General features: G+C 40.7%; 1 pseudogene; it reads left to right on the forward strand.

The window, feature by feature from the left end:
* The first annotated feature begins 285 nt into the window (after positions 1 to 285).
* LOC113898712 lies at positions 286 to 23,952 on the forward strand (annotated as a pseudogene).
* The last annotated feature ends 1,716 nt before the right edge of the window (positions 23,953 to 25,668 follow it).

Consider the following 25,668-nt stretch of genomic DNA (forward strand, 5'->3'; position numbering starts at 1 on the left):
ATAAGCCCTCAAATATTTATTGAAATGACTTTAACTTAATTGAATTGAATTATATTGACTTGAATCAGGACAATTATAAGTCACTGCCACTATACTTAAATCTCCAATCTAACTAAAGAATTAAAATATAAATGCATGAAATTTTGAATGGTACAACTATGAATAACAAAACATGACTATATATAATTTTAAATAATGACTGTTCTCCAGAACAGTAGTTGTTTATCTCTGTCCACCTTCTCTCCAACCAAACATGTGCCATCAACCTCATGGAAAATTCAGTGAATGGGGGGATGGACCTTGAGTTTCCAGAACTATCTTTTTGGTTGTGAACTAAAGGCCAAAGAAGATTATGATGAATATGAGCAACAGTTACCTTAAGAACAGTCCATTCAAGGGCTAGTGCAAAGGATGAATTTCACACTGTTGAAGCAGAGGCAGTGAGTTATGAAAGCAGTCCACTTAAAGTCGCACTGGCAACTTTGCAAATGTCTACTCAGCCAACAGTGTCCTGTTGAAATACCTTTGAAATACCACCACCTGGGATCTTACAGTTGAAGTGTGGTTTGGGGCTTGTGCATATTAGTGCACACACTTAGTAGCTGTAAAGGAAGATACAGATTCAAAAGATAAAGAGGAGGATGTGAAACTCTTTAAGTATATCTGGAAAACCTTCCTTCCCCCAGAAGTGATATCAAGTTAACAGAAAAAAGTAAAATTTGCTGCTGCTAAAGATGACTGTGATGTTGATTTTGATAATAGGAAAGCTAAAGAAAAAAAGCTCCAGTAAAGAAATCCATATAAGATACTCCAGCCAGAAAAATGCACAAAAAACAAACCAGAATGGAAAAAACCTCGAAAACTTCAACAACAAGATCAAAGGTCAAGAATTCTTAAAAAAAAAAAGGAAAGAACTCCTAAAACACTGAAAGAATCTAGTTCTGTAGAAGACATTAAAGCAGAAATACAAGCAAGTATAGAAAAAGACGGTTTCCCAGAGTGGAAGCCAACTTCATCAACTATGTGAAGGATTATTTCCAGATGACTGACCAGGAGTCTACTCAAGATCTCTGGCAGGGGAAGTGGAGGAAGTCTCTTTTAAAAAAAATAAGTTTAAATGGTTTATTAAAATTTTCCATCTAATTTCATTTCTGTAACAATTGACATCTGGCAGTCCTTTTCATAATGAAGAAGAGAACCATCCCTACCATGTCTGATAAATGTTACCCAGATTCCATTGCCAAGAGTGTGCTGTCCAAAATGCCTAGTTTAGTTTTTAAAGAAGGAACTCCACCCTTTGCTTGGTTTTAAGTACACATGAAATGTTATCATAGGGCATAGGTATAGTGGTAGGAAGACAAATGGAAATGGTGAGGAGACAAATATACACATGAAATAAATTCAAGATGTTAAATAAAAAATCAATCAATGTAATCACTGTATCATGTCTGACTCTTTGAGACCTCATGGACTAGAGCCTGCCAAGTTTCTCTGTCCATGGGATTTCCCAGGCAGGAATACTGGGGTGGGTTGCCATTTCATTCTCCAGGGGATCTTCCTGGAGTCAAACCTGATTTTCTTGTGGCTCTTGCATTCGCAGGCAGCTTCTTTCCAACTGAGCCACCTTCAGTTCATTTCAGTTCAGTTGCTCAGTCGTGTCCAACTCTGCGACCCCATGCACTGCAGCACACCAGGCCTCCCTGTCCATCGCCAACTCCCAGAGTTTACTCAAACTCATGTTCATTGAGTCAGTGATGCCATCCAACCATCTCATCCTCTTTCATCCCCTTCTCCTCCTGCCTTCAATCTTTCCCAGCATCAGGGGCTTTTCCAAGGAGTCAGTTCTTCGCATCAGGTGGCCAAAGTACTGGGAGTTTCACCTTCAGCATCAGTCCTTCCAATGAAGGACTGATTTCCTTTAGGATGGACTGGTGGGATCTCCTTGCAGTCCAAGGGATTCCCAAGACTCTTCTCCAACACCACAGTTCAAAAGCACCAATCTTTAGCACTCAGCTTTCTTTACAGTCCAACTCTCACATCCATACATGACTACTGGAAAAACCATACCTTTGACTAGATGGACCTTTGTTGGCAAAGTAATGTCTCTGCTTTTTAATATGCTTGTCTAGGTTGGTCACCTTAGATAAATATAAATAATGATAGACACACAGAAAGTTGCAAAAATGGCACACAGAATCCCATTGATCTTTTACACAGCTTCCATAGTGCCACCTTATATGACTGTAGTATAATACCAAAACCAGGGAACTGACATTGGTACTGATAACTACAGTCTTCATTTGATGTTCACTTTTTGCCTGCTACTCAATTGTGTGTACATGTGTGTGTGTGCTTATAAGCACATGTAGTTCTATGAAATTTAATCCCCTGTATAGAATTGTGTAACCACTACCAAGTCAGGACACAGAACTATTCCCTCACCACAAAGCAACTCTTTTTGTATACCCCATTGTAATCACACCTACCTTCTACCACAGTCACTAATCTGTTCTCCATTTTTATTGCTTTGCCATTCCGAGAATGTTATATAAGTAGAATCATATAGTATGTAACCTTCAGAGACTGTCTTTTTCCATTAAGCATAATGCCCCTGAAATCCATCTAAGTTGATCCATTATGGCAATAGTTTGTTTTTTATGGTTGAGTAGTATTCCATGATAGGAGAAGGCAATGGCAACCCACTCCAGTACTCTTGCCTGGAAAATCCCATGGATGGAGGAGCCTGGTGGGCTGCAGTCCATGGGGTCGCAAAGAATTGGACACAACTGAGAGACTTCACTTTCACTTTTCACTTTCATGCATTGGAGAAGGAAATGGCAACCCACTCCAGTGTTCTTGCCTGGAGAATCCCAGGGACGGAGAAGCCTGGTGGGCTGCCATCTATGGGGTCACACAGAGTCGGACACAACTGAAGCGACTTAGCAGCAGCAGTAACAAATTATTTGTAGCTTGCCATGCAATTAGAACCTGAGAATTTACTCTTTTTTAATCAAAAGTTATAAATGATCCTGAGGCACAATAATATTTGATTGACATAGGAGCCTGGTAGGCTGCAGTCCATGGGGTCGCTACAAGTCGGACACGACTGAGCGACTTCACTTTCATTCTTCACTTTCATGCATTGGAGAAGGAAATGGCAACCCACTCCAATGTTCTTGCCTTGAGAATCCCAGGGACAGGGGAGCCTGGTGGGCTGCCATCTGTGGGATCACACAGAGTCGGACATGACTGAAGCGACTTAGCAGCAGCAGCAGCAGCAGCAGGTGGCTCAGTGGTAAAGAAAGAAAGAATACTTCCACTAATTGCAAAGTGATTTGTTTTTTATTACTCTATTCTTCATCTATTCATTCATCCAAAAAGTATTAATTGAGGACCTTATATGTAGAAGGCACTGAAGAGTATAACTTAAGATTCAGTGATGGAAAGTCCTGGCAGACAATTAAAAAATGTAACAAGTACCAGGGTGGGTAAGCACAGGGGCTTAAGGAGATTACAAGTGTGGCACCCCACCCAGTGATAGTAGATATAGTTTGAGACTTGAAGGTAAAGTAGAATTAGCCAGGCAAAGAGGGACAGAGGAAAGAATGTAGAGAAAAAACCATGTTTAAAAGTTAACAATAGAATAACATGCCTTGTTCAGAAAATTTTAAGATCTTTGGTATGGCTGGAGAAAGAAGGAAAAGGAATAGACATAAACATCTAAATGCTCAAATATTTTAATCATATTACTTTAATGTCTCTAATAAAGTAATATCAATAAATAAGAATCAATGGCTATGAAAGGGTGAAGTCATTTTTCTTAAGCAAACAGTAATTGCTAATTGCAGCCTGAAGGGCTTTTGAAGATTCACTTGCAAATAAACTTCACCTCATTAAACTCTATTAACAGCATTTTTTTTTTTTTTAAGCTTCTAACCCTGCCCAAGAGTCGTTGACCTCAACTTCAGGGTCAAGAGATTTGCTTCAGGCACTTATTTCAGACCCCAGATTTTATGGGAACTAAGTACTCTTTCTTAATCCAAGCGTTCATCTCTGCTGAAGGAAATTGCTCTGTTCTCTAAATGACACTAACACTTCACTTTTCAAATACATGTCAGCTGTGTTGCTGAACAACTACAGCATATGTCATTCTGCTGCCTGAGCCAGTGACTCAGAGAAGCTGCCCGTCCAGCAGTGTGTGTGTGTGTGTGTGTGTGTGTTTGGAGAGGCTGGAGGGGATTAAAATATAAGATCCCAGTTGAAGCACTTTAAATTGCTAAAATCTCTGTAGCACTCCATTGGAACCAAAAGGTGATGAATTCTTCAACTGAACTGTTGAAAAAGTTATCAAGAAAACTGAAAAGGAAAAGGAAGTAAGTAAAATTTCATTTTCAGAGGTTAACTTTAAAAAAAAAAACCAAGTCTCATCTCACTGGGGATCTTTGCTGTTCCAGAATGGCTTTAGGTTCACTTAGGGATATTTTAGTTTTATTTATGTTTTGGCAAAATTTATGAGCTGCAGATCATTTCCTGAAAACAAGACACTCATACTGTCACTGCCAACACTGGAATAAGTTTCATTTTATCAAGCAAAATTATTCAGGCTCACAATTTTTAAAAAGAAAAAATGTATCCCGGATGCTACAGAGGACTTTTCTTCTTCTGGAACTCTGAGAAGAATAAAGCCATGGTGTCTACTTATGGGAGCAATTCTGCATCAGAAGACTCTGACCTGGATGTCTCCACCAACCAACTATGAATGAGGGCTTGCCGCTGCCATCACAACAAAGCCTTAATTAAGAACATTTCTGAACATGAGGCCATGTAGACAGACTAGCTATGGAGCAGATCTTCTGATAAATTTGAGGGTATTTCAAGAGCCCACAGAGCACAACATCTAAAATCAGGGCTATCTTAGAAAATCTAAGCCACGTCAGCACTGTTCCTACCCTCAGTCGACTTACCATATTAACCCTGTTGACATGGATGAAGACCAAACCAAAGAAATAAGAACATGTGGTAAACATGGTTAAGAATACATATTCTCAGCCAATTATGTTTTTTTCACTGTCAGCAGTTATCAAATCCTTTGAAGGCTCAAAATGCTATAATGGAAGGGCATGTCAAAAAGCCCCACTAGCCAGCTTCTCAAGCTCCTCATCTTTGCCACTTTATGTAATAAAACTAAAAAACACACTCTCTTAACCAGAACTGAGGCTAGGGAGGTGTGTGTGTGTGTGTGTGTGTGTGTGTGTGTTGGGACAGGTCAGAGCTTGAACACAACACTAAAGAGATTCTACCCATGTCATTATTAAATACCTTAAGCCAATATTATTGCATTTGTGACTGCCCTCTTCAAAAGGTAACTCTGAGTGTGACAGGCCACCCCTTAGAATATCAACAGCCCTTGATACTTCCCTAAGGACAGCCTGAGAGTAGCAAGGTCTTTCTCTCCTGCCTTGAATCCATGTTCACCCAACTTTGGCCCTTTGGTTAATGGAGCATTCAATATGAAAATAAATAAAACCCTCCTCCAAATCACTGCCAGTGTTATGGCGATTGGTCTTCCCCAAACTCCTACATGTGTGTGTCCCAGGAGATGGGTGGGAAATTAAATAGGACGGGCAGAAGAGCAGCAAATTTCAAACTAAACTTTTCCTCCTTTCCTCCCCACCCCCAACTCCTTCCTTGAGTCTTTGTCCTCTGCCCTAAAAGTGTCTTGTTTTTTTCCCCTCTTGTCATCTGGCAGCCAAGAACCCTGAATGCAGCTTAAAGAAATAACATATTATGGAAACATCCTTTTATTAAGACAGCTGACTACATATGTTAGTGCATGTACTCATTCTTTAGATTGCTATGCCATTTTAGGACAGAGAGAGAATTTGGATGCAGTCTTTATGCTATTTTTTAAAATTTCATGTGCTGTGGGAAAAAAAAGTAAAGCTTGCCATTTTTCATTTTTGCAAGATTATGAGGATTAAGGAGTATTTTTTCCATCCCAAGATTTAACACGACTTTGAAAATTGCCCATTAACTCCCAATGAGATCTTGATATTGTAAAGCCTGAACAATCTTTAAAAAGCAAACGCAAAATATAGCTAATTAACAAGGAAACAAAGATCCCTTTGAAAGAATGGTATGGTACGTTTCCGGAGTCTGGCCCAGAAAAGATGAGAAAGGTGATCCTCAAACATTGGCAAGTTCAAGCCTTTAGGCACCACTGTCTTTCTGCAAATGTGCACTTTCCAGCTCACATATGAGACCCTGCATGTTTATAAACTGGCTGTTCCTTTCTTGCCCTTCCCTCTCCTGTCTCTTTTATAACCCTTTCTCTTCTCTTCTATAGGAACTAAGCTGCAGGATGGTAAAAGGAAATGATTTCATTAGGGTGGAGAAGGAAAAAGATAGAGCTTTAGTCACAAATCTTGGAAGTCAAATGTGCTGTGTAAGAAAAACAGCTGCCTGCCAAGCCACCAGCTGAGCCTCCTTAAGTGGCAGAGCCTTGCTAAAGCAGATGCCCAAGGGAGGGCGCAGTGTAGGGTGGGGACAGGGAAGAGACAGAACCAAGACTTGCACCGTGGTTCCATGTTCACAATTCTCTCTATCCTACCATCCTTTCCCTCTCTGTTCGAGCAGGAGCAGTGCTCTCCAGAGATCTAGAGTGCTCTGCTGGCAGTCATAACTTCTCTCTCACAAACTGCAGGGAAAGTGAAAGGATTACTAATCTTCTCTGCCTTGGATTGCACAAAATGCCTATTTCTTAGATCATTGCATAATGTGCTCACTCTGAAAACTAGTCTAGAAATAGTTTCAAAAAGTAAGATGCTTTTAAAAACTTGGATTTAAGATTCCATCCCAAACCAGAAAAGCACAGTTAATCCTCAGGGGGAAAAATATTGCAAGACATGTGCTTACTCTCACTGACTCTTGCTCATCCTGTCGAGCTTTATCTCCAGCACACTTCAGAGAGGAGGAGATGCAGAATGTATTAAAATGGTCTGGGTTTTCAGTTCACAATCACACCCACAATGGATGCTGGTGGGTTTCCTTATGTGCAGTGGGGGAACCTGGATCCTCAATCCAGCCTTTGGGGGGCTCAGATTTGGGAACAGCTGTGAACTTCTTTAAATACCTATTTTATTAGTGTCTCTATTAATACTTTTGGACGGAAATCTTGGAAATCTCACATTTATTTCTGTCCTCATAATGAGAGGATATTCAAATTATTTAATTGTTTGATGACTGGGGGGTCTTTTTTTTTTAATTAAAGTCCACCATCTAACCCACCTCTTTCCCTTTGTCATCTCACTTCCTTTCTAACTCCTTCTCAAGGGGAAGGCCTTGTCAAACTGATTCAGGAAATTGTAAGATATTGGCTGGGTGACAATTCACTAGGAAGTAGGGTCAATCTTCATCAATAGACCCCAGCTCACTTGCATTTCTTATGGTCCTTCTAGAGAACAGATGTAACTGTTCTTTTCAACATCCTTTGTCCATGAAACTATTAAGAGGGTACCTTAAAATCTCTTGGCTGGGCACTACAAATACTACCCTATTCGATTTTATCACTAAGTCTTCATGATAATCCATGCCGCTGCTGCTGCTGCTGCCGCTAAGTCGCGTCAGTCGTGTCCAACTCTGTATGGCCCCATAGACGGCAGCACAGCAGGCTCCCCCGTCCCTGGGATTCTCCAGGCAAGAACACTGGAGTGGGTTGCCATTTCCTTCTCCAATGCATGAAAGTGAAAAGTGAAAGTGAAGCCGCTCAGTCATGTCGGACTCTTTGTGACCCCACGGACTGCAGCCTACCAGGCTCCTCTGCCCATTGGATTTTCCAGGCAAAAGTACTGGAGTGGGGTGCCATTGCCTTCTCCAGATAATCCATGAAGTATGTACTAATATTATTTCCATTTTACAGATGGGAAGAATGAGTCTCAAAGAATGTCAGTAAGTACAAGTAGAGAGACAGCATCTAAAAGGAGGAAGTCTCTTCAGCCCTTGCTCTTGACCTCTGAACCTATGGGGCCTTTCATCTTAAACTCTACTGCTGGACACTCTGCATGAGTTCTGATATCCTGCCAAGGGTGCTCACGCCCAGTGCTCCCAAAATGGGGAGTGATTGGGGTGGGGAGGGGTCCTTCTACAGGCCACAGTCAGCTCTATTCTAAGCAAAGACAGAAGAAAGCCATGATCACCCACTCATTCCTATATGGGTTCTTGTTTTTTAACTTCTTGAAAACCATCCTTCAGTCCTGCCATAACCATTCTTTCTAAGGGCAAGGCATATATCTGTAGACCAAAATTTTATCCCCCAGTCTCCCATCAGTGGGTGATTGGACTCTTTTGTGTTTTCTTTGTCATGAGCAGCACTGCTGTGAACATTCTCAAGATCATGCCCTGTTGCACGTGTGTGGGTTTCTCCTAGGAATTTAGGGAGATGTGGAATACCTGGGTCACAGGTATGAGGATGGACTTTACATTTACTTTACAGGTCCCTGGCAAGTGTACCTCCTAGTTTAGGTTCAAATGGGGACCCCATTCCACAGGAAAGTAGTTCCTCCAAAGATGTAAGTCAGAAGCCCTGCAGACTCTAGATTGTGGAAAATAGCATACCGATGAGCCTTAGGCCACAGATAGCTAAGGACTTTACTTACAGTGGTTTAGAAGGGCTCTGAGCTAACATTAGAACCATGTTAGGAAGATCTGTGTTTTCATGATGTCTTTTTATGATCGAGTTGGAGTTTAGCAAACTATGAGTAGTTACTTTCATACTGTGTGGGCTCAGTCATTCTCAATAAATTCTTTTACTGGTTTGTTGCAAATATTCAAATTAAGGAGCTTCTCCAAGTATTGTTATTGCTACCTCTTGACCTGGGGGAGTGACGTAAGCGCACTAACAAATATAGCAAGATTCTAGTATCTGAAGGGAGCAATCAGATAAGTCAGATACTGTTTGCAGATATTGCCTTACTGGCTTATATGGGTATGCTACATTAAACCACCATTGTAGAGATGCTTCTCCATGCCAGTTATATAGAACTGTTTTCATTTTCAAAAAAGAATCCAAATTCTGTATTTTTTAATCTGATTTTAATTTTTTTTAAGTTTTCTCTCTTTTCCTTCCTGCCAAATTATTAGACATCATTTCACTTTCTTTTATAATTATGCTTGCTTTTCCCCTTATGAAATAGTTTTATAATCCACTGTGGGCTTAGAAACCACTAGCCAAACCTGTTATCACTGTGGGTAATATGAGTAAATGAGGTCCGAGAGAGTCTGGAGAGGCTTTCTTCCAAGTAAAATGAATCTCATGGACTTAACTTCTAAGGGTTGAAGACCTTTTTGCTCACTTTCTTGTTCTCAGTTGTGTTTTCAGTGGGAGAAGAAATTAAATGCCAAAATTCAAATTATTTAAGATAACTGAGCAAAGGATTCAGATCACAGTTCAGATTCTATTTCAGTCCTAAAGTTTGATTTCTATGTGATTAAGTAAGAAACTTAATCATCCCAATCTCTCTCAGTTTATGGAACTAGAAAATGAAAATGGCCACCTCTCCTAAGGTAGAGAAAGGCTTAATTATCATCATATACCTATTTCTTCAGCCGGATAGCCTTGCCACAGCATGGCATTATCCTAGTGAATTGAGATTACTTAGAGCATGTTGATCCCTGGTTAGAAACTTCTAGGAAAGTCCCAAATTTCTAAGCCTTTCATTAGGCTAAGAGCCAAGTAGCTGAGCTTTCCTAACAGATATTCCAACTGGTACAACAACATCATACCAGGCCTGAAGGCAACTATTCTACATAGTTGAAGAGAAAAAAATCCAGAATATTGGGTATCTAGAAGTGGAAGTTTGTCTTAAACCATTATAATAGTGTTATACTGAAGTGGATCAAGTGAAAGAAAAAGTCAAGGAGAATGGTACATTTATCCTTCTAATTATCTTTGACTAAAATTTGCCAAAGCAGATAGCAGCAAGCTCAGTGTGGTATATTGCAAACATGATCACAAACTTGTCACTTTGGGCCAGTAGGACATTATCAAACTGGACACAAGCAGAAGTGGAACTGACTCTTGCACACTGGAACATGCCTTCTCATTGTTCTGATAACCTGCCTCTACCGTGTAAAGAAGCCTAGACTAGCCTGCTAGAGAACACAAGAACTTTTAAAGGAGAAGCAACTTCCCCAGCTGACAGCCACCCAACCCCCTCAAAGTAGAGCCACCCATAGCTGACTTCAGACACATGAGTCTGAAATTCAAAAACAAATGCAAAGAACCATCCAGATGAGCCTAGCCTAAATTGCTAAGCCCCAAATCATACACCGAGTAAATGGTGATTATTTTAAGCACTAAAGTTTTGAGGTGGCTTGTTACTCCATAATAAACCATTGCTACATTGAACATCTCTTTCTCCTTCTTTCTTGCTGTCAGACTTCAAATCAGTCAAGTGATTTAAAGGATGGTGACCTAATCCCCACCTCTAAGAATGAGTCTTGATTGATCTAGACCATTGATCTACTATCTTGCCAATTATGGTTTATTGTCTATGCCATTGATATCTACAAGTGGCAAATGATCTATTGCCATTGACTGCTAAATAATGAAATCTGAGGGGGCAATCTGTTAGGAGGCTGGATCTTTCTCTGCTTCTAGATACTATCGTGTATGGCTATGAGACCTGGAATTGCTGCGGCCCAAGGATAATCAAGATACAGAGAAAACCAAGAGACTCTCAGTAGCACAGAGCTGGAGCTCTCACAGCCTGTGCCTGTGGCCACAGCCCCTGCTTCTGGGCCTCTAGTGATGGGAGAACCTGAATTTCTCTATCATCTGTGCCAGTTTGAATAGGGGTTTTCAGTTTCTTGCCTTCCTTGAATACTCACTCCCTGTATAGCAGGACATGCAAGCTAACAGCTAGAAATGTCACTTGAAATAAACATTTTACAGCTATTGCATAAAAATATTTATCTTTTAAAAAGAGAAACATATAACAAACAAAATATTTATTTTTCATGTTTCCACACACTTTGATTTTATTACATTCTGGAAATATTCTTTGATGTAAAAAGAAACAAAATTATGCTGGTGTAGCAGTGAATACAGTTTTGGGAACATAATTTCAGAGCTACATATAGGCTTGGGTAGTTATAACCAAAGTCAGTTCTAAGACCTAAAGAAAAATGTATTTATTCATCTCTTATCAAATAAACTGATAAATCTGGCCTTTATAAAGTGCTAACTAATCTTGGAGCATAGTTTTTCTACTTGTGGATGGAAATAGTAGCTTTCAATAGAAATTAGTAAATACGCTGCTGCTGCTGCTAAGTCACTTCAGTTGTGTCCGACTCTGTGCAACCCCATAGATGGCAGCCCACCAGGCTCCTCTGTCCCTGGGATTCTCCAGGCAAGAATGCTGGAGTGCGTTGCCATTTCCTTCTCCAATGCATGAAAGTGAAAGTGAAGTCGCTCAGTCGTGTCCAACTCTTCACGACCCCATGGACTGTAGCCTACCAGGCTCTTCCGTCCATGGGATTTTCCAGAGTTGCCATTTCCTTCTGGAGTGGGTTACCATTTCCTTCTCTGTAAGATGTCTGCCAACCACTAAAAGAATTTTGAGCTATGGAACACTGAGTAAGTACGAAATTGTTTTTATCCATTTTTAAAAGCCTGTGCATCTGTGATTACCTACACATTGATACGGAACTTAAGTGCAACAAACTACCAAATGTTTATTTCTGGAATCAAAAATAATGTTAAGCAAGAGTCCACATCCACTCTGCATATAGCTTACTCCTGAATTAATTCAGTGAAATGACACATCAGATGCCTTTTTTAGAGGATGATTTTTTCTCTGCATGCATTTGCCAAAATGCATTCCTTTACTTCCAGAAATTCCTCAATAGGTTTCTCTTGAAGTACTCCTTGGTCTAATTAGTGGAGAAATGCATGGGACCCAATACAAGGCTCTGAGAAGTATTGCTGTTTATTTTTTTTAAACTTTGTTTATCCTGTTATCTGTAAGATGATACTTTGTGAAATGCTTTAATATAATCTATTGACTTGGCAAATTAATAGGCAATGAGGTTCAAAAAGGATACAGGAGTAAAAATTGTGTAGATATGTTGAGGCTGGATGATTGGGAAAACAGTGGTTATTTTAATATGAAAGGAAGCATGAAGAAGGTTTCAGGTGTGGGGAAATGATGAGTTCCATTCTGAGCATACTGAGTTTGATGTGAAGACCCCTTTGGGGCTATAATTGTTCATTAGCTGGAAATTTAGGACTAGAGCTTACTAGACCAGGTTCCCCTGGCAGCTCAGATGGTAAAAAATCTGCCTACAATGCAGAAGACCTTGGTTCAATTCCCTGGGTTGAGAAGACTCCCCTGGAGAAGGGAATGGCAACCCACTCCAGTATTCTCGTCTTCAGAATTCCATGAACAGACCATGGGGCTGCAAGTGTTGCAAACAACTGAGCGACTACCACACACAAAGCTTACTAGAATGATCCTGACCAGAGATTAAAGTTTCATAGTCACATACAGAAGTAACAATTAAAGCCAGGGCAATAGATTAAATTTGGGAAGGAGCTTATGAAAAGAGAAGAAAGCATGCCAAAAGCAAAACATCTCACTGTATTTAGGGAGCCTGATCAGAGAGTCCGTATCATTTCTGTCCTTTATTGTGCCCATCTTTACATGAAACGTTCCCTTGGTATCTCTAATTTTCTTGAAAAGATCTCTAGTCTTCCCCATTCTTTTGTTTTCCTCTATTTCTTTTCACTGATCACTGAGGAAGGCTTTCTTATCTCTCCTTGCTATTCTTTGGAACTCTGCATTCAAAGGAGTATATCTTTTCTTCTCTCCTTTGCCTTTAGCTTCTCTTCTTTTCTCAGCTATTTGTAAGACCTCCTCAGACAACCATTTTACCTGTTTTGCATTTATTTTTCTTGGGGATTGTCTTGATCACTGCCTCCTGTACAATGTCACAAACCTCCGTCCATAGTTCTTTAGGCACTCTATCAGATCTGATCCCTGGAATCTATTTGTCACTTCCACTGTATAATCATAAGGGATTTGATTTAGGTCATACCTGAATGGTCTAGTGATTTTCCCTACTTTCTTCAATTTAAGTCTAAATTTGGAAATAAGGAGTTCATGATCTGAGCCACAGTCAGCTCCCAGTCTTATTTCTGCTGACTGTATACAGCTTCTCCATCTATGGCTGCAAAGAATATAATCATTATGATTTCGGTATTGACCATTTGGTGATGTCCATGTGTAGAGTCTTCTCTTGTGTTGTTGGAAGAGGGTGTTGGCTATAACAAGTGTGTCTCTTGGCAAAACTCTGATAGCGTTTGCCTTGCTTCATTTTGTACTTCAAGGCCAAATTTATCTGTTACTCCAGGTATTCCTTGACTTCCTACTTTTGCATTCCAGTCAAGAATGGAGATACCAGACCACCGGACCTGCCTCCTGAGAAATCTGTATGCAGATCAAGAAGCAATAGTTAGACCTGGACATGGAACAAATGTCCAGACTGGTACCAAATTGGGAAAGGAGTACATCAAGGCTATATATTGTCACCTTTCTTATGTAATTTATATGCAGAGTTCATCACACAAAATATTGGGCTGGATGAAGCACAAACTGGAATCAAGGTTGCCAGGAGAAATATTAGTAACCTCAGATACACAAATGATACCACCCTTATGGCAGAAAGCAAAGAACTAAAGAGCCTCTTGATGAAAGTGAAAGAGGAGAGTGAAAATGCTGGCTTAAAACTCAACATTTAGAAAACTAAGATCATGACATCCGGCCCCATCACTTCACAGCAAATAGATGGGGAAACAATGGAAACAGTGAGAGACTTTATTTTTTTGGGCTCCAAAATCATTGCAGATGGTGACTGCAGCCATGAAAGTAAAACATGCTTGCTCCTTGGAAGAAAAGCTATGACCAACCTAGACATTATATTAAAAAGCAGAGACATTACTTCACCAATAAAGTCAGTCTAATCAAAGCTATTGTTTTTCCAGTAGTCATGGATGGATGTGAGAGTTGGACCATAAAGAAGGCTGAACACTGAAGAATTTATGTTTTTGAACTGTGGTGTTGTAGAAGATTCTGGAGAGTCCCTTGGACTGCAAGGAGATCAAACCAGTTCATCCTAAAGAAAATCAGCCCTGAATATTCATTGGAAGGACTGATGCTAAAGCTGAAACTCCAATAATTTGGTCACCTGATGTGAAGAGCCAATTCATTAGAAAATACCCTGATGGTGGGAAAGACTGAAGACAGAAGGAGATGACAGAGGATGAGATGGTTGGATGGCATCACCAACTTAATGGACATGAGTTTGAGTAAACTCCAGGAGTTGGCGATGGATAGGGAGGCCTGGCGTGATGCAGTTCATGGGGTCTCAAAGAGTTGGATATGACTGAGTGACTTAACTGAACTGAACTGAACTGAACTGATGGTAAGAACCTAAGCTTTATGGAAAAGGCTAAGAATTGAAGGAGTGCAGAGGAATGAATGGCCGATAAGCACTGTCTTAGTACGTCATTGATGAAAGGAATGAGAAAGATAGGTTGGTAATTTAAGCAAGAGAATAGAGGGAAAACTCACATTTTTAAAATGTAGGATGGCTTAAGCTTTTCTGTAGGCAAAGGAAGTGATTCCCGCTGTAAGCTAAAAGGGAAATAGTTGATAAAGTAACATTTCAAAGAAGTGGGGGACTGAGGTCAGGAGCCTGGTTGCTATTGATGTAAGACAAATTGATAAAGCCTTTTTAGAGAGCAATGTGACAATATCTATCAAAATTGTAAGTGTGAGTACCCTTTGATCTAGCAATTTCACTAATACAATTCTGTCCCACAGAAAAACTATAGCAGGTGTGCAAGGATATTCATCATAATACTAATTGTAATAGCAAGAAATGGAGAACCTAAATGTCTTTCAATAAAGAAACATCTAAATAAATCATGGTAGACCTCTTCTACAGGATAACACACAGGCATTATAAACAATTATATATATATATATATATATATATATATATATATATATATATATATGGAATGAAGCTGAAAAGGAATGAAGTTCAGTATCTTTCCACTGAATGGTGGAGTGGACTGCATAGCTCTCCTGGAGCAAAAACCATGTCTGTTTGATCAGCTTGTATACCCATACCCTAGCATAGAGCTTGACCCAGAGCAGGTGCTCAATAAATACTTGCTAAATGGAATGGTGATTTCAGAAACATGTTGCAGAATAACATGTAAAATGCAAAAATATACATGCTTAAAATATATATGTGCAGGTTGGCATGTGTGTAGGAAAACATTCTGGAAGACTATTCAGCAAATTAATTCTCTTTGGGAAGTAGGGTTGGATGGGAAGTAGAGCAAGAGAAGTAAGTACATATACTTATTTTATTGTGACTTTTATTTAAGTATTTAAATTCTTATTTATTTATTAATATTCATTTGGCTATGCTGTGTCTTAGTTTAGGCATACAGGATCTTCATTCTTTGTTGCAGTAGGTGGGATCTTTATTTTTTTTTCTTTTTATTTCTTTTTTTTTTAATTTTATTTAATTTTTAAACTTTACATAATTGTATTAGTTTTGCCAAATATCAAAATGAATCCACCACAGGTATATATGTGTTCCCCATCCTGAACCCTCCTCCTTCCCCATACAGTTTCAGCATGCAAGCTCTTAGTTGCAGCATGAGGGATCTAGTTCATCAATCAAGGATTGAACCTGGACCCCCTGCTTTGGGAGTACGGAGTCTTAGCCACTGGACCACCAGGGAAGTCCCTACACTATTATTTTAATCACTTCTGTATTTTCAAATTCTTAAATTCAAACATGGATTTCTTTCATAATTTCACTATGTCAATAAAAGATACAAAAATCACTGGGGAAAAGGAAAGAAGAGTGCAATAGAATGGACTAACCTTGAACAGGGTCAACCTCCTTCCCTGAAAGAAGGTAGTGAGCAAAGCCAATGTTACAGAAAGGAGGAGAAACTGAGCCCAATAATTTTTATCAATAAAGTAGGAGCCAGTGTCATCCCTAAGAGTGAGGGTGGTGGTAACTGGCATCTGAGAAAGATCGTGAAGGTTCGGAACATGGACTCTGTTTTAGAGCTGGGGAGGCACTGGAGATGATTCAATCTAACCACCCATTTTCACAAAGACTTGTCAAAGAACACACGTTTTTGTGAGCAACAATGCCAGTTCGGTACAACAGCCTCTAGAGATATGAAAAAAACAATTCAAAACTGATGAATACATGGATTGCCAGGCATTTGTGAGGACTCTGAAAAAGTTAAGAAGGAATTGTAATGTAGCATCTATGTCATACATGGCATTCTGTGTCAAGGCCAGGCAGAGAAGCCGGAGCAGAGGCAAGAAGTAGTGAAGAACAGGCAAGATGCTAAGGGGAGATGGTGATGAGTTCTGGCAGATGAAAAGAAAAATGTTTCAAACAATAAATACATAAAGAAATGGAATGAGGAGCTGGAACTTGTGAGCTAATGAGAAAAATTCTAAGCTCAGGAAAATGGTGTCAAAATGGGAGACAGTTGCAACAGGGACTGACAGATTGGAGTTTAGATCAACGGGCTCAAATGAGGGATAGGTCACTGGGTTGTTCCACTTTCATCTGAAGAATCATGTCTATGCTAGCATCATGTGAATAGATAAGAGGATGGAGGTGCTGCTTCAATTGTAAAGGCAATATTCACTTGCCTAATAAAATATGAAAGCATGCCAGTGAATGAAAAGTCTGTTGGTGAATGCTGACCTACCATTTCGAACAAGTTTAACAAGCAGTTCAGCCCTTCAGGAAGACAGTGACTGATTAAGGCTAAACGCAATAGCAGTTGTGTCTGACTGTGACTTAACAGAGGGGTGACTTAAGGACAAGAGAAACATTCTTAAATTCTTTTCCTTTTGTGGTCAGCAGTGGCCTTATTTTTTGTCTGATCTACAGGTCTGAATCTGGCAGAGTTTAAAATGATAAGTCATCTTTCTCTTTCCTTTACTGCATTTGATTTATTCCATGAATTGTCCACAGGCTTTCCTGAGGTACCTATCTTCAGGCAGAAATGACCAGATCCTGAGTTTCATTATTCTACTGGGAATGGTCACGGAATAGTGCTCTCAGTCTTGCTTTCTAAACCATCCATTTGCTCCTGGCCACGGCCAGAATCATCATGGTGTCTGGGGATGGGTCCTTTTCTAGAAAATCAGAGCTACAAAGCTGAGTGGAACCCCAGACTCGTCCTGTCTCTTTTTTATTTTACAGAGGGAATAAGCGAAGGCCAGGGAACTTGAGATGAGCTCAAGGCTGTGACTGAGAGGAGCAGCCCTGGGATGGAAACATCAGGTCTCCAGCGCCCAGGCCAGGGCCTCTTCTCTCCACTGTGCTCTTCCCTAGGCCCTTTAGGGATCTGCTCGTCAGCACTCATCATAACACCAGGTTAAAAACCATACTAGACCTTTCCCAGAGGCGATCCCACTGAATTAAGCACAGAAATGTCACAGGCTCATCTTCAGTAGCTAGCTGGAAAGTGAAAGTGTTAGTCAACCAGTCATGTCTGACTCTTTGTGACCCCATGGACTGCAGCCTGCCAGGATCCTCTGTCCATGGGACTTCAAAGACAAGAGTACTGGAGTAGGTAGCCATTCCCTTCTCCAGGGGATCTTTCCGACCCAGGGATCAAAGCTGGGTTTCCCTGTATTGCAGGCAAATTCTTTACCATCTGAGCCACCATGGAAGGCCCCAGATAGCTGGAAGAACTGCTTGTTTCAAGGTCTTTAGTATACAAACATTTTCACCCAGATTTCTTCCCTTAGAATACAAGCCTGGGCCATGATAAACCTAGTCCTTAAATTGTGCTCAGATAGCCCAGTTCACAAAGAAAGAGAATAAGACTTCATTTTTGTTCAGTTGTTTAATGATGAAATATGTCTCCTTCCATACATACATTCCCTCTCTCCAATCCCATGGGAAGAGATCACGCCAGGCAGAGAACTTGAAAAGCAGCCTTTGCGTCTTGGTCTGCTACTGCCTGATGTTTTCCTTTCTCTCAGTTTCAAGTTGGATAATGGTGCTGACTCCACAGAGTTGTCAGGAAAGTTACTTGGGATAGTGTAAGTGTCAGCATTCTGCTTACTCAAAATGAAGAGAAATGAAGTCCTATGTAAAATGTCATAATTCTAAAACATTTTAGTAATTATAGAGTCTGAATTTGAGTGCCTGAGAATACTAGACAGGAAACCGTCCCTTAAATTATGGTCTGTGTGCTGTGTTGTGCTGAGTTGCTTCAGTTGTGTCCAACTCTTTGTGACCCTATGGACTGTAGCCCGCCAGGCTCCTCTGCCCATCGGATTCTCTAGGCAAGAGTACTGGAGTGGGTTGCTTAGTTCCCTAGAAAAGCCTGTTTACTTCTATGAACTTATTCGTATGGATTTTTACTATATCTGAGTCAACAAATGAAAATTCAAATAGAGAACTGAGTCCGTTAAAGGCATGATTCATAATAAAAATCACTTTGGACTGAAAGAGCCAAGTAATTAAGAATGAAGTAGTTGAAGCTATGAATTATCTGGATGGTGCCAAGGAGTAAGATGGGACCTTACAATGAAGCGCTAGATGTTATCTTAGATTAATAATGTGACCACAGCCATATGACAGACTGAGTAGCAGGCTCCACAAAAAATGTTAACAAATATTAGGTACCATATTGATAACAAAGCATCTATAATTAAGCTATTGCTTCTGAATATTAAAATGACTAAAAGTGAAAAATAGTTACTGAATTGCTATAGATAACAGAGAATTCTATTATCATCATTAACCTATCTCTCTGTCTTTTAGTTTTCTCCAGAACACATTATTCATATAACCATAGTAATAATACTAAGTTAGTAGTAATAATAGCAGCTAGAATTTATTGAGTGCTCACTATTGCCAGGCATCATTCTGGGCAATTTATACACATTAACTTATTTTTACCCTCACAAAAACTCTATGAAATAGGTACACTCCCCATTTTACAGATGTGGCAGCTGAGGCTTCGAGAATGAATTAACTTCCCAAGATCACACAGCTGGCAAGTAGGAAAATTGAAAACAGACAATCTGAATCTACAGACTGGGTTTTTAACAAATACATCTAAATCCTCTTCTAATAAATGTCTCCAAACTGACAAACTTATGGAAAACCAATATACACCTTGTTTGCTTTTCTGTTGTCTCCTTCTAGAAGAATAACATAGCTGCTCTGTTAGTGATCTATTTCTCACTAATACACTCATTACAGTCTCTTTCAAAAATCACATTTATTAAATTCCTACTTTTTAAAATCAGAATCCTTTTCTTTGTATCAGAAGCCTTGGGAGTTGATTTAATAGGAAAGATTAGCTTTTTATTAAAGGAAATATGTACTTGTGTATGTATGTGCTCACTCAGTCGTGCCTGACTCTTTGCAATCCCATGGACTGTAGCCTGTCAGGTTCCTCTGTCCATGGAACTTTCCAGGCAAGAATACCGGAATGTGTTGCCATTTCCTACTCCAGGGGGGTCTTCCTGACCCAGGGATAGAACCTGAGTCTCTTGTGTCTCCTGCACTGGCAGGAGAATTCAACACTGAACCAACCACCTGGGAAGCCCAGTGTGTACTAAACTTTAGGTAAATATAATCAAAGACAGTGTAGGACTTTTGAGGAAACAAATGAAGACCAAAAAAAGGAGAAGAAGAAAAGAAAGCAAGAATGAGACAGAGGAAGGGAGAAAACTATTAGTGGTTATTTGGAAGTAGTTGAAATAGTCAAAGTAAACCCAGGGTCAGTAATTAATCAACTTTACTTAAGTATGAAGTATATGATGGATAGAAGATGTCTTAAGGAATTACTGTCAAGCTGGCTGAATTACCTTCCACTGGCAGAGGAGAATGTGTTGTTGCCTGGCAAGCTCATGATGGTGTGTGTTGGCAAGTATAAAACCTTGTTTTCTTTCTCAGCCTATCCATTCCCTTCAAGGGTGAAGTGTCAGGGGAAGGGTGCAGGGGGCTGACTTGAAATTCAGCTCAGTTTCAAGGAAAAATTGGTTTTACAAATTGAGATGGCTGTGATGCAACTGGATTGACCCAGAGATGGGGAGTTAGGTTTGGGAGACACAGTGACGGTTCATAACCATTATTCTATGTGTCACCTGAAGCCTAGACTGTTATTGCAACAATCTCCGAACTCGTCCCCCAGGCTCCAGTCTCTCCACTCCAGCGCTCTCTCCACATGGTTAACTCGCCTGTGAGCCTCTCTCTCCCCTAGTCGTAAACTAACTCTCAGGTCCATACTTATCCATTCCATACTATCTCCCACTATCCACCCAAATGAGCTTCTCACAGTGACTCAGCCAGTCTGCCCTTGCCCTTGCGTGAACATGCATGTGTCTTCACTTTTCTATTCCTATGTCTATACTGCTCTATTTGCATGACATTCCCTTCTCCATGTCCTTCCCCCACCAGTCTTCCCATGCCTAATTCCTATATTTTTGTGGAGATCCAGCACAAATCTATAATGCCTTCTCTTAACTGAGCTCAAAGGGTTCCCTTCCTGCTTAAAGCAATGGATTTGCACCCACCTTGACCACCTACTGTTACCTACATGCTACAAATCTTCCTTACTAGACTACAAAGTTGTCCCTAGTATTATCCACAGTATGACCCACAATGGCTTGTAGATCCCAAGTAAAAACACAGTTTGTGCATGATGTATTATGAATTTATAATGTTTTAAAAACAAGTCTTTAAAACAGGAAGGAGTACAGTGTAAGAATCTTATATGAGTCATTTAAAAAAAAAAAAAAAATCTTGTCCAAAACTGAATGTTTCATCATCTCTGTTACAAACTTACACCTTCAATTTTCCTTTCCATGTTAGTAATGGCAAATCAATCATTTAAGTCTGCTCAGGCCAAAAGTTGGAGAAGGAAATGGCAATCCACTCCAGTGTTCTTGCCTGGAGAATCCCAGGGACAGGGGAGCCTGGTGGGCTGCCATCTATGGGGTCACACAGAGTCGGACACGACTGAAGCGACTTAGCAGCAGCAGGCCAAAAGTATGGACCTCAGCCTCAAGTCCTTTCTTACTCTCATTTCTCATATCCAGCAAATTTCATTAGTTCTACATTCAAATAAATCCAGAATCTCATGACTCTTCACATCTAATGCTAATACTGTGGACCAAGCCACCATCATCTCTCACCTGTACTATTGCAAAAGCCTCTGAATAGTCTCCCTACTCCTTCCCTCATCTCTTTCATCAAATCACATCACTTGTGTACACAACCCCCAGATACTTCCCATCTCACTCAAAGCAGAAGCCAGGGTCTTTACAATGATCTCAAAGGTCCTGCATAATCTACCCAACATGGTCCCCTGCCTTTCCGAATTTATCTCCAACTACTCTTTATCTCAATCGCTTTATTCTAGCCTCTTCCTCAACAAGGCCTGCATTTTCCATACTCTGCAGCCTTCAATCTCTATCACACAGCATTTTATTCTTATCCATAGTATTTACTTGACATAATGGATTCCATACATATATGTATTTCTCTTGCTTGTTTATTCTGTTTCTCCTAACCTTGCCTCAGTAAGAATATAAACTTCACAAAGGCAGAAATTTTGATCCAATTCTCATTTACTCTATTTCAGAGTCTATAAAAGTGCTGTTTTTGAAGTAGACATTCAAAAATATGTGTTGAATAAATAGCTGATGAATAAATCTTATTTAGAGTGTTAAATTTTCAAAGGCTGTAGGTTACCTAATGGATATAGTGGACAGAGACTTGAGAATCTTTCTTCTAAATGTCAGAATCTGCACATTTGAACTTTTAGAACAGATCAGTTTCTCATTTGTTAGAATGAGAAACTATTCAGTTTCTCAATTCCAGACTATAAAACACTGTGGAAATATAAGGCATTGTTATGGTTATGTGCTCCCTATTTGAAATTTGTTTTCTGAAGTCTGTTGATTTCCCAAGGTGAGCATGTCCAGCATGTGTTTTCTGGAGAATAATGCAAGGGATGCAGAGCAAGACTATAGAACACTTGAGTTAGCATCTTACAGCCTAGTCTGCAGCTGCTCACACAAAGCAGGTTAGAACACATTTTGGCCCTCCGCCCTGCTTATACACCCGTCATACAGCAAGTCTCCTCTAAAAGAGTCTTCTCTTCCCTTTGTGGTGCTGGGGGTGGGGTACGTGCAAGGACACACAAAGCCCTTTTCTCAGACCTTCTCTTTTGAATGCTGCCCAATTCTCCTTAATTGTATAATTTCATTGTCAAGTCTCAGGTGCTCCTGTTTTCTATTGATCTCATCCCTGAGTTAATGGATGCTGATGCCTCCCTACTCAGTTGATTACATAACCACAGAGCATCCGTCACTTCCCTTTAGCCTGATGAAGTAATTATTCTAGCAGACCTAAAGGAAGGCCATGGCAGAGGCAATCGATAGTCCTCATTAAGACCATTCTCTCTCATCTGTTGGTTTCATCCCTTTCTCCATCAGGCTTGGATCAGGACATCCTCATTGCTATTATCATTCCCAAATGCTCCCTGAGCCCCTTCTTCATGGGGACAATCCCTGCCCTTGAGGCTGATGGAGCCACTGTGAAAAGAAAGGACTTCCCAGCCTCCTACTGGTCCCTCAGCACAGCACTTATCCACACTAGCCAATCTTCCTAAAATGCTGATCTGAACGCTGTGAGCTATACACAGTAACACTGGTGTTAAGTGATATGACATAGAGAAAAAAATATATACGGTTTGATTCATTATAGAAATGAATCAAAAGAAAAAAAGTAGATGGAATCTTTAAAATGGACATTTATTAAAATATATTTTACATACACAAAAATATATATAATGGAATACATAAAATATAAGGATGATGGAATTCATTAATATAAATGCAACAGAAGGCATATGCATTTTCAGTGTTGTCAGTCATTGCCCCAGAGTGGTATGATTCCTGGTTGCCCCTCACTTCCTTCTTGCTGGATATCTGTAATTTCCTATTCTACTGTAATTATACTGTATTTTACTATACTTAATATATTTGGTTTTTGAAGCTGAAACTCCAATACTTTGGCCACCTGATGCAAAGAGCTGACTCATTTGAAAAGACCCTGATGCTGGGAAAGATTGAGAGCATGTGGAGAAGGGGACGACAGAAGATGAGATGGTTGGATGGCATCACCGACTCAATGGACATGGGTCTGGGTAGACTCCGGCAGTTGGTGATGGACAGCGAGGCCTGGCGTGCTGCGGTTCATGGGGTTGCAAAGAGTCGGACATGACTGAGCGACTGAACTGAACTGAATATATTTGGTACTTTAAAAGTTCTTTAAATGCCAACATGAGCAAGTCATTTCCGGGCTTAAATTTCTTAACTTGAGAAAATGGATCACAATTTTATGATGGGATTGGTCACAGAAGCAAGTATGAGCTCTCCTCTACTATGAGATTTCCAGCTGACCATCAAGTAGCAGAAGTTAAGGTTGAAGAGGGGCTCTTCCGCACACTCTCCTCTCCAGTCACGCATCTCCTCTTTGAATGATTCCAGTGGGAGTTCAGGCCACCTGAGGAGAAGCAACAACAAGAGTGCTGGGAGAGGATGGAGCTTTTACAAGTGGTTCTCCCCGTAGATAAAATGCCACGCTGTACCCTTCAGAACTGGTTAGAAGGTAGGTCTCATGTTCTCACCACAATTAAAAAAAAACAACAAAACACCTTTTTTTTTTTCTGTTCAAAGTTGTTCTTCCTCTCAAAAGTCTTCTCAAGCTATTGAGCAGGACGTCAGTGTAACTGAGAACAGCTCCCCAGTCTTCAGATCTGCATTTGGGAAGGATCCTTCTATTGCACCTAGAAGCGAGTAGGAGGCTGGGAAGCCCTTTTTCCTTACAGGGCTCCTCTCAAGTCCCTGAAGGCCATGCATAACTATGCATTGTGAAGATGGGGACTCAAAGAGCCTTTGGATATCCCATGGTCTTCCCACCCTCCTGTGGCATTGGGGCTCTGATGCGTTTGTCCTCTACATATATGGTTTTCCCCTTGGACCACCATTCTTCCCCTCCTCTCCACAGTTAAGATGCACTGTTTCCCCCTTCTGCAGCCTTTGCCCACCCTCCCTAGCCAAGTCCCAGTAAAGGGCTTGTTCTATATAGATACTTTGATGTTGTGTAGTCGCTCAGTTGTGTCCAACTCTCTTGTGACCCCATGGACTGCAGCCCTCCAGGCTCCTCTGTCCGTGGGATTCCCCAAGCAAGAATACTGGAGAAGGTTGTCATTTCCTTCTCTAGGGTATCTTTCCAACCCAGGGATCGAACCCGTGTCTCCTACCTGGCAGGTGGATTCTTTACTACTGAGCCACTAGGGAAGCCCATACAGATACTTAATTATCAGGATATCTGGACTTCTGCTTTCTATTCCTGGTAATCACTTTTTATTCCTTACAAGGGTCTACATGTGGTCTGTCCCACCGTTCTCTGAATTCCTTGGGAGACAGGATCATGTTTTTATTATTTTACCCTCAGCATCTCACATGCCACATAGAAGTGTTCGATAAATGCTGATTAAATAAATAAGCAAATTAATGAATACATTAAGTAGATAATGGACAGAAAGGATGCAGGCGGCACATGCTAAGGCCAGATGGGGCTGTGACAACTGTCAGAGTCAGGAGACTAAGCACAGAGAGCACGTATTACCCACATCCTGAACAAAAGCCTGAACAAACTGATGGGTAAAGAACCACTTTTAGAAGTCCCATCCTCTCCCAGAACTCTTGCTGTTTCTTCCCCTCAGGTGGCCTAAATTCCCACCAGAGTTGCTCACAGAAGAGACTCGTGACCAGAGAGGAGACAACAGGAAAAGAGGAACAGGAAAAGAGACACCCTGCCCCCGCCCCACCTCCTTCCTCACCTTCCTGCCACTTGACTATCCATTAGAGACCACATGGCAGGGAGAGCTCATACTTGCTTCTCTAACCAATCTCATCACTAAATTGTCACTAGTACACAGTCCCCACAACAATCCTCTGTCTAATTATGTCCAAGATTAGCACTTAAAAATCCAAAATAGCATCTGACGTGACTTTCTATTTGCAGAAGGGCACATGGGATGCATTAACAACACCCTCGCTAGATCCTTGGATGCTATGGACAGGCCCAACAACCAAGTGCTGAAGGGAGTGAGCAGCCCTGATATTTATCTGTTGATAACTGTAGTAGGGGACTCAGAAGAGAATTCCAGAACCCTCTGTTGATAAAGCCTCCAAACCACCAGATCAGCTGCTGCTAGAACTAAAAATAGCTTGGTCTGGTTGGGAAAGGATTGGTCTAGGAATCAGAAGGCATGGGACCCTCATCCTGCACTAACCAGCCTAATGTCCTTGCCATGTAACACCATCTAGTGAAAGTGTTAGTCGCTCAGTTGGGTCTGAGTCTTTTCGACCCCATGAACTGTAGCCTGCCAGGCTCCTCTGTCCATGGAATTCTCCGGGCAAGAATACTGGAGTGGGTAGCCATTCCCTTCTCCAGGGGATCTCCCCAACCCAGGGATTGAACCCAGGTCTCCTGCATTGCAGGCAGATT

This window comes from Bos indicus x Bos taurus, chromosome 9, assembly GCF_003369695.1.
Source record: "Bos indicus x Bos taurus breed Angus x Brahman F1 hybrid chromosome 9, Bos_hybrid_MaternalHap_v2.0, whole genome shotgun sequence".
NCBI lineage: Eukaryota > Metazoa > Chordata > Mammalia > Artiodactyla > Bovidae > Bos > Bos indicus x Bos taurus.